At 34.9% G+C, this 10589-nt stretch overlaps 1 long non-coding RNA gene across 5 annotated transcripts in view; it reads left to right on the top strand.

The window, feature by feature from the left end:
• The first annotated feature begins 1458 nt into the window (after positions 1-1458).
• LOC116419394 overlaps positions 1459-10589 on the top strand; it is a 140332-nt gene continuing 131201 nt past the window's right edge. For 2 of the 5 annotated variants that reach the window (XR_004229700.1, XR_004229698.1), the window contains exon 1: positions 1461-1669. This is a non-coding gene — a long non-coding RNA (uncharacterized LOC116419394). Of the gene's footprint in view, positions 1670-10589 lie in introns of all 5 variants that reach the window. The other 3 variants (XR_004229697.1, XR_004229701.1, XR_004229696.1) reach the window with 3 other exon arrangements.

Genomic DNA, 10589 nt, shown 5'->3' with positions numbered 1-10589 from the left:
TATGTACATATATATTTCTTCTAATTGCTCTTCTAGTAATAAAGACTTTGAGACTTAAAAATATTATCTACTCACGTAGAAATATAAAGTTTAACCTTATTGATTTTCTCATTTCTTTTGTATCTTGTATTTGGAGGTTAGTTGTTGGGTTTTTTTTTTTTTTTTTTGGCTCTTGTTTTTTAATTAAGAATGCTTGAAAGTCCTTAATTTCACTCCTGAAAGTTATGTTCAACTTTTGCTAGGTAGTTGATTCTTAGTTGCAATCCTAACTTTGACTTTTTATTTTTCATATCTCAAGTCTTCCTGTTTTATAATGTGGAAGCTGCCAAATACTGTGAAATCCTGAGTGTAGCTTCACAATATTTGAATTTTTTTTTTTTTGGCTGCTGGCAGCATTTTATCAGAGATATCTGGATTTTGGCTATGATGTTCCTAGGAGTTTTTATTTTGGGATTGTTTTCAGGCACTGATCAGTGAACTCTTTCAATTTCTATTTTGCCCTTTGGTTCTAATATATCAGGGAAATTTTCTTTGATAATTTCTTGAAAGATGTTGTCCAGACATTATTTTAATCATGGCTTTCTTGTAGTCCAATAATTTTGAATTATCTCTCCTGAATCTATTTTCTAGTTCAGTTGTTTTTCCAATGAGAAATTTTACATTTTCTTTTTTTTTTTTTTTTTTTTACTTTTTGATTTTGTTTTATCATATCTTGATATCTCACAGAGTCATTAGATTCCATTTCTCAAATTGTAATTTTCAAAGATTTTTTTTTTTTTGGTCAGGGAGGTTTTGTACTTCTTTTTTATTTGACTAATTTTTTTTTTTAGAAGAGAATTATTTTTTCAGTAAATTTTTTGGGATTTTTTTCTCATGCTATTGAATTTTTTTCATGGGCCTTTTGCATCAGTCTTACTTTTTTCATTTTTTTCTTCTACTTCTCTAATTTGCTTTTTGAAATCTTTTTTAAAGCTCTTTCTGGAATTCTTTTTGCACCTGAGACCAAATTTCAGCCATTTTGACATTAGTATCCTCTCTAAATTTATGCCTTGATCCTCTGTTACCATAGTAACTTTCTATAGTAGAATTCTTTTTTCTTTTTTTTTTTTTGGTTTGTTTTTTTCTCATTTTTCTTCCTTTTTTTTTTTTTTTTTTGGTGATTTGGTATTTTTGTGAAAGAATTGAGTTTTGTCCCATGCTTTTTCTGCTGAGCTCAGGGTCTTACTTCTCATTTTCACCGAATTCCTGAATTTAGCTGTTTGCTTTCTCTAGAGAATAGGCTACCCTTCAGACTTGTATTGGGGTGTGTGTGATCTCCTTGTTGATGTCCCCTAGGTTTAGCTACTGGCCTGCCTCAGGAGTTGGATCTTTCTTCTAGGTTTCCATAGTCTTCCTGGTGGCAGGTGCTGGAGGAGGGATCTTGTGGCTGATCTGCCTCAAGGATGGTGCTCTGCTCCTGAGTTACTATGGAAACAGGGCCTTTCTACTGTCAGGCCCTAACAATAGGGTCTTGCTGATGGCCAATCCTCGAGCAGGACTTAATTCCTGGTCAGCAATGGGGTAAAGGTCTTGCTGGTGGCTAGTGTTGGGACTGGAGTCACTGGGATGAGTGCTTCCTGTGATGCACATGAGACATCACTTGCCTAGGAGGCTGCTGATTTGGAAAAAGGTGGGCCTTGCTAGTGGATTGCCCCAGTCTTGGAGCCTTGCTGCAGCCCCTTCCTGTGAGGCTGGCAGCTGCTAATACTACTCTTGAATCTCCCTTTCCTCCTACTCTAGTGAGACAGACTTTTCCTGCCATACTGATAATGTGCTTTCTTGTACCTAGACAGATTCTGAAGCAGTTTTCTAATCATTTGGAGGGAAATTCAGAGGGGACTTCAGAGGGTGTCTTCTTTACTCCATCATCTTGGCACCAAAAGTTCTCATGTTAGTCTTAATCTATGTTATAGATGAGCAAAATGAGGCACAGAAAGGGGATGGAACATGCCTAGAAGAAGAAGTCAAAACCAGGACATCTAACTCCAAATGTAGTATGTTTTCTACTATAATTGGTTATCCTACTTCCACTTTCTTTAAGCTTCATTTTTGTGGCTATTGGGTACTATAGCCTGAACCTCATCCATCTGTAAAATACTACTGAAGAAATCTTGGGCATAATTTCATAAAATTATGAAACATAAACTTCATTTAAAAATTCATAATAGCCACAAGAATTTAAAAGAACTTTTACAAAGTTGTGTTATTATTAAATTTTCACCACAGACCATAAATACTTTTAAAATCACATCATGTACATGGTTAAGTGGTTTGTTGTTTTTTTTTTTTTTTAATAAAAGATAATGGAATCAGCTCATTATACTATAAAACATGTTTTATGCTGATGGCACTTCCCATATGATGTCTCACACATGGTTTTTAAGTAAAATAAAATACATCTACTCTGCAGTCCCACCTGCCTACTTTGGGGAGAATTTGGACAGTGGAAGTGACATGATGAAGAAAAAAATGAAGGTGGCAAAGGTAGCATGGCTCCTTGCTGAGTCTAGCTATCTTTTCTCCCAGTCCAGAACTATGTGATGAGTTAGCTGTGGTGAAAGGAGGTAAGAGATCCCTTCAAGCAACCAGACCATTGAGTCAGAGAAATGCCAACTTTCTTGAATTCCAGCAAAAGCCCTGACTCCAGAATTACTGTGTCTGTGACCAATCCTGGAATAAAAGTTAGTGGAGCAGCTGTGGAAGCTATGTGGGGCATGACTTTTTATCTGCACAAAAGGTTCCTAAAACTGCATGAGTTCTTGAACTGCCAGATAAAGCAGCTCCAGAAAGTCAGAATCTCAGGCCATCCATGGCATGAGAAACACAATTTGGGATTGAGTGTGAATTAGAACTCAGCAACATTGGAACTTTCAAATCTTAATTTTCTGATTGTTGGTACAGATTTCTAGTTTCATTTGGCCACATCTAACTCACCAGGAGAAATGCCACCATTATTTGACTGCTAAATCCTTTTCAGATAAGCCTCCAGTCCTCAACCTGCCAGATACACATATTCACTAATCACAATCTAATTACTTTGTTTCATTTATTTGATAAGTACAACATACCTTAAGCTCTCATTTACATGCCCAATTTAAAGGAATGTTCTCATGTTCTCAGAGAGACGAGGTGAAATGAGAGTTGAGAACAAGTTTCTGAAATATATGTTTTTAATGTCTATCATTAGACCTGTCTCATATCACATTCAGCTTCTTCACTTTCTTTCATCTTATTCCCCTATTTGCTAAGCAAAATTTGTGATCATCTAGAGTTTACATTTATTAATGTCAAGAATGTTCTGCTGGGTAGTCAGTCTTTCATAAGGATAGAAAAACAGCTTTTGAATAGCATAATTACGTTGTCCTCTTTCTCTCAAGCAAAATTATTACATTAATGCAGCAGGGTCCCCAGTCTAGAACTGTCTTCTGGTGTCTCAAGGAAGCATAAATATTTTCCTTTTCCTGATTTCCCCAATACCATGCAGGAAAGAATCTCAAAACAGTTGATGTAACACAATCTTACACAGTCCCTTGTGTACAGGTGAAAAATGACAATTATTCCTCCCCAAAAAAGTTATGTAGAATTATCAAGAAAGGAATATTTCACAAAGCTTGCTAAATATTACTGCTTATTTGAATGGCCTTCCTTAATCCAAAGGTAAACCAAAGACAAAGAAAACTGGCTTCCTATTTTAGAAGGAAATGGCCTGGTCTCTACTCAAACTATACAGAGCTCTCTCCAAAGGGAATTGGAACCCATGGTCAACCAGAAGGTACTCTCATCTCAATAGAGAAATCAAAGTGACTTGGCTTGTGATTGTAGATTAATTTTAAGTCTAGGACAGCTGGAGTATGTCACCTTCTCATTTTCCCATTACTCCCATCCCCCTTCTCTGGACCCATATTCACAGAGCAGGTTCAATACCTGAGTAACTCCAAAGGAAAGGAAAAAAATGAATGAATTCTCTCAGAAGAGAACCCTTCTCATACTCCTAGAGCAGGTGGAATTTTCCACACAGACTGGGAACTCCAGAAGTATTCATAAATCAATCTCATTATCATCTGCTGAGAATCCAAGTAGTCCTGAATTTTCTTAGTACATAAGGCAATGCAATGAAGGTCTGGACAAAATTTTCTAAGAATTTCTTTCTGTGTAGGACACACTAAAATTTCTTTAGGAGTTCTAGTACCATAAATGAATTCTTTTGGTCTCCTGGACCATTAGAATTCCAAAAAAATTTCTACTGGAATCTTATTCCAAAGGACACACAAAATATCTTTCAATAGGTCCCTGATTTTGCAAGGAAAATGCTATTAGGATTCCAAACTTACAGTACAGGAAAAAAGAGGCTCTGTTACCAAAAAAAAAATAATAAATAACAAAACATTGTTAATTAAGTCCAGAAGATGGGTGAGGCTCTTAAGAAAATGAATGTAGCACTGAGAGTTGATTATACATGGTTTCTAGGTACACAGGCAAATCTTACCACATAGATTTGCAAGATACAAGGATATCACAATGAAGCAAGTAATCTATAATTGTTTAAATACCAAAAAAATGAACATTTCTCACCTAGCATTTTAATGATGCAAACTCCATATTTCTTATATTACTTGATATAAATACTTATATAAGATTCATCAAGTATCAGTATTTAACCAACAAACAAATCAACAAATATAAAACTTTGCAAAATTATCTCAAATGTTATTGATGAGCAGAGGGAACACATGCAGACAAACCAACTATATAATTGTAACCTGTTTGGGGGAGGTTTATTTTCTCCAGGATCCCACAAACTAGGGTATCCAAAAATGATAGTGCTGAGTTTTCAGGGATCCTTACAAATATGAAGGCCGATTTTATAATTTGTATGCAGTCTCTTTAGAGACTTTACATATAGCAATTATATTTGGCTCCTTCTCTCAGAGACAAGCTGCTATATCTGTCCCCTCAGAATTGTAGGAGACCCTGGGGAATAGGTTTTTATCTTTTCTACTGGTTAGCAATTTAAGAACATTAGTTAACATTTTTATTATGCCATAAGGTATGCTATACATGTATAATACTATAAATATGTCATCTCATTTGACCCTCACAACAACTCTATGAGATAGGTGTTATTATTATGCCTATTTTATAGATGCAGAAACTGAGACCCAATTAGGTTAAATGACTTGCCCAGGGTAATACAACTAAGTAATTATGGTGCTTGAATTTGAACTCAGTTTTTGTTGCTTCCAAGTCCAAGGTTCATTCATACTCACCTTGCCACATAGCTGCCACTATGTTGATATTTTATTTTAAAGTTTTTTTCCATTTTCATTTTATTTTTTATTTTATTTTAAAAAAGACAGAATAGAAAAAATAAAAACAGAAAAGGAAAACAAAAACAAAACAGAACATCAGGGAAGATTTAAAATATATAAAAATAAATCTCCAGTTCAAGAAAGAATATATAAGAAGAAAGAATTTATTTATGAGTGTCCATCTTTTCTTTGCTTCCTTGTAAGTAAGTGTTCTCTGCTGTGTACATTTTTATTTTATTCTTTTTTTCTCTCTTAACCCTTCCCACCTCCTCCAAGCAGGGTATATTAAACACAGATATATTTACATATACATATATATATATATATACATACATATGCATGTATACCCACATATACATATACATTCATACTCCTACAGCCACACACATATGTACATATATCTATATATACACATATAGAGCATTATATATATAAATATCTACATATATATCTACATATACTCTCTCTCTCACACACACACATACACATATGCATTTACCTATATGTAAACATGCATCTAAAACAATATTAGTATGGTTGATATATAATGTAGATTTCTCTCTTGATTAAATCTTTAAGTCTGACTTTGTCTAAGATCAGTATTTAGTAGCCTCACTTTTTTTTTTCCTAATAAATTCTACTCCTGATCCTTACAGTGTTTGTGTATATCTCTTCTTTCCTATCCTTGCTAACTCTTCTTTAATTCTGCTTCTTAATTGCCTTACTATTACTTAACCTCCCCCCACTCGTAGATTCTTCCTTTGTCTTCTTCCCCATTCCTTTACTTCCCCCTCTGCCCATCCCTTCCCTCTTCTCTATGTATTTTGGAGAGTGCTATTTCCTTTATGGTATATATGTAATGTTGCCTATTTAACCTGTTCCCAATGTGAGTAGGTTTTCAGGACTACTAACCCTCCTCCCCCATCTACTGCCTGTGTGTCTTTTCTTCCTCTGCACCTCATTTATATAACATCATTATGGTTTTTACCTTTTCCTAGGCAGTTTTGCTTTTTAGAATCAGATTATACTCAACTCTGCCCCAATATTTCTTTTGAGCTACTCAATTGCTGATTTTAATCTTAAACATATGATATATATTTTCATGTAAAAACATAAATAGTTTGTCTATGTTAAGTTCCTTGAAACAGATTTTTGGTATTGGTCCTTATATATTAAGTTTTCTATTGCATTTGGGTTTAGTGAAAGAAAATCCTGAAAATCTGCAAATGTGTTGAATGTCTTTTTTCATTCATTCAAATTTTCATTCATCCAAAATTATTGATAATTTTAAAGGATATGATATTTTTGGCTTCAGACCTAAATCTTTTGATTGCCAGCATTTATGATTCCAGGACCTGCGGTATTTTATTGTAGCTGCTGATAAGTCCTGTACAATTCTAATTGTAGCTCCAGCATATTTGAATTGTTTTTTTTTTCCTTGTTTCTTGCAAAATTTTCTCTTTGATTTGGGATTTTTAGAATTTGGTAATAATATTCCTATGTGTTTTCTACAAAGAGTCTCTTTGAGGTGGTGATTGGTGGTTTATTTATTTTTTTTCTATTTCTATTTTCCCCTCATGTTAGTTAACTCCAGGACAATATTCTTGAATTATTTATTGCATTATTGTGTCAAGGTTCTTTTTTTGGTCACAGTTTTTAGATAGTCCTATTATTCTTATATTTCCTTTTCTTGATCTGTTCTCCGGTCTATTATTTTTGTTATGTTTCACATTCTGTTATATTTTTTCATTCTTTATACTCTATTTTATTTCTTAGTCTCTTCTAGCTTCAGTGGCTTCCCTTTTCCCAATTCTAATTTTCAAAGAGTTATTTTCATCTTTGAGACCCTCCTTTTCTAGTTGTTCAATTTTTCATAATCTTGTTTTTCTTGGATGATTTTTCTAAAAGTTTTTTCTCAGTGTCTTTCATTTGGTTTTTAAATTCTTTTTTGAATTTTTAAAATACATTCTCTCTGGGCAGGGAGCACTAACACTATTCTTTAGGGTAAAAGAAGCTTTTTTTACTTCACTGTTTTCCTCTGAAGGTGAACCCTAGTCTTACCTATTCCTATTCCCATAGTAAATTTCTATGGTTAGGTTCTTCTTTGCCTGTTCATTTGTAAAAAATGGGAACTATTAATGTAAACACTTCTAATCCTAGGTGGGGGAGGAAGGGGATGATGCCTCTAGTTTCACTTCAGCTCTCTCTTCTGATCTGGAACTCCAGACTAAAAGCTCCATCTTCCTGCAAGTGGTGGTCTCATTGCCCCTGTACTCAAGGATGTGCTGTTTCTTCTCATCCAGGGCTGCACTTCTGTAGCCACTGAGTCTAATATTCCTAATCAGCCAAGGTTTTGCTGGGACTCAGACTCCCCAATTCCACATGCAGTGTGGGAGAAAGTTTCTGTGGCTCCTACTGAGGCTCCAGCCTCACCAGCTCACTCTAGGGTACCCCACTAGGTATTTCTGTGGAGCTAGCCTAGAGGTGTTTGCACATCACACAAATTAATACATAGCCTGGGGTCTTTCTTCCACTCTATTCAGGTTGTCCAAGGAGGACCTCTGTTCTATCCCAAGTCTTCATTTTTCCCTGACATGCAAATTTGTTCTGTTTGTAGGGGAAATCTGGAGAGCTTGAAATTTACTGACCCATTCTACTATCTTCCCAGAATCCTTCCCTTGCCACTAGGTTAAATTCCTAATGTTGATGTTCCCCCTATTATTAGGAACCAGTGACTAGCATTCCAGTTTTATTTAACTAGTTAGCATCAATGAGCTTTTACAAAAGGATATTTTTGGGCAGCTAGATGATGCAATGAATAGAGTGCTGGACCTGAGTTCAAAAGTGGTATCAGATACAACTAGTGGTGCAAATTGGGTAAATCATTTAGCCCTATTTGCCTCATCTCTAAAATGTTTCCTCATCTGTAAAATAAGCTGGAGAATGAAATGGCATATCACTGCAGTATCTTTGCCAAGAAAAACCCAAATGGAGTCACACAAAGAGTCAGACATGACTGAAAAATAACTGAACAACAACAATGAGAAAAGGATATTTCCAAGTTATGGCAAGAACAAATGCATACACATTTCTCCTTGGTACCTCAGGGATATACCCTCCCCTTTTCTACTTGGACTCTGTGGGAGAATTCCTGCAAAGACATGGTTTCACCAAATTCACATTCAAAGGCAACATGTTGTCAGATTTCTTTGCCTCACCTACAACTGGCGTGGAGCCCCAAAGGTCACCCCCAAAAGACATTCCTTCTTAAAATATCAATACTAGCTTGGAATGCTGAGTGGGCAGAGCACCCATATGACATTTTAAAATTCATAAGGTTGGAGTTTCTAATCCCTTCATGTAAAAGAAGAGCAAATGTGAGCTCAAGGATTGAACTCCCTTTCTCAAGACAAACCTTTCCCCTCTCTGGACCTTGGGGACCAAGAAATTAGAAAACCAATATATACCTAAAGACAAGGTTAAAAAGTCATGGCAGAAGTCAGGCTTAGTTGTATGGCTCTATAGCCAATTAAAGAGCCTCTCCCTTGTCATGTTGCTGACCAGAACCAGGTGCACTATATATATACATGGATGCTCAACAGTGTCCCTCCTAGAAGCAAGGTCTTGAGCTTCCAGTGAGAAATTACCAACCATGCTGATACTTTTGGTTAAATTTATCTAGTTTCTTTAAATTTACCTCAAGGCTTTTATACAAGTACAGAGCCAAGAACAATTCTTGAGAGCATTGATAACCAGTTTCCAAATTGACATTAAATCATTAATCATTGTTTAGATCTGTCCATTCAACTGGTTTGTAATTCAATCTTGACTTAATGTGAGTCAAACTCACATCCTACTATCTTTTCTATACACATGACATGAAAAATTCTTTCAAATGCTTGAAGAAAACCTCTGTAAGTTGATATAACTTAACATTAGCACCAGTAAAATAGGAAATAGTTACATTAGTGTGAATAGTGAATCAATCTGTGAAGCTATATTATTTGAATTAATGCTGTATATTCCCATTGCACTGAATCAAATTATTATTTTTTACATAATTTTAACTTCTAATAGTGTGAATTCAATATTCAAACTAACAGGACCTAGTTGTTGTCTAGAACAACCTGTTCTTGATAAAACCATCCTGGATCTTTGTAATCATCACTTCTTTTTCTAGATATTTGTTTCATTTATATTTATTATTTTCTAGTAATTTATTTTATAAAATGTTCTAGAATATTGCCACCCAGATCTTTAATGGCTCTTCATCCATGTAGCACTAACTATGAATGTACTGAACTCTCTATTATAGGCTCTTCTCTTTTTTCATCCAAACTATATATTCTTTGATACCTAAAGCTATGTATAAAGCTCTATTCTCTCCCTTGAACTACAGTCTCATATGATCAACTGCCTTTTAGACAACTTATACTAATTATAGGCATCTCAAATTCAACATGTTCAAAACAGAAACTTATTATCTTTCCCATCCCAAAAACTTCATTTTTTCCCAAATTTCCTTGGGTGAAGGAAATCATTCTCCTCTCATTCACCGAGGCTTATAACCCCAATGTTATCTTTGACTCTTTACTCTCATTCACTCTATATATCTATTGCTAAATCTTGTCATTTTCACTTTTGGAATATCTATTATACATGTCCTTTACTTATGCAGTTGTCACTTACTCTTTGATCCAGTTTTACTGAATTCTTTGTTCTTCATTGCACATTCTGTCTATACTCCATGCCTGGAATTCTCTGCCTCTGAATTTTAACTTCCTTGACTTCCTTTAAGACAGGTCAAATTCTCCCTTCTGAAGGCCTTTCCAGATTCTGCCAGATGCTAGAGTTTTCCCCTTTGAGATTACCTACCATCTATCATGGATATATGAATGTTTGCACATTGCTATTTACATTCAGCATCTTCCATTATAAAATAATCTTCTTGAGGTTAGGGAGAGCATTTTTGTCTTTCTTTTTATTTCTAAGTTTAGCACAGTGCCTGGCACAAAAGTTTGAGTTTGATGACTGACAGATAGAATACTTTCTAGTTTTCCAAGAGGTTTTTAATTATTTTTATTAAAGCTATTTATTTTCAAAACATATGCAGAGACAATTTTCAACATTCACCTTTGCAAAACCTTGTGTGACAATTTTTTTCCTTCCCTTTTTCTTCCCTTCCCCTAGATAGCAAGTAAGCCAGTCTGTTAAACATGTGCAATTATTCCAAGAAGTTTT

Source organism: Sarcophilus harrisii, chromosome 1, assembly GCF_902635505.1.
Source record: "Sarcophilus harrisii chromosome 1, mSarHar1.11, whole genome shotgun sequence".
Lineage (NCBI taxonomy): Eukaryota > Metazoa > Chordata > Mammalia > Dasyuromorphia > Dasyuridae > Sarcophilus > Sarcophilus harrisii.
This window is presented reverse-complemented; position numbering and strand designations above follow the sequence as displayed.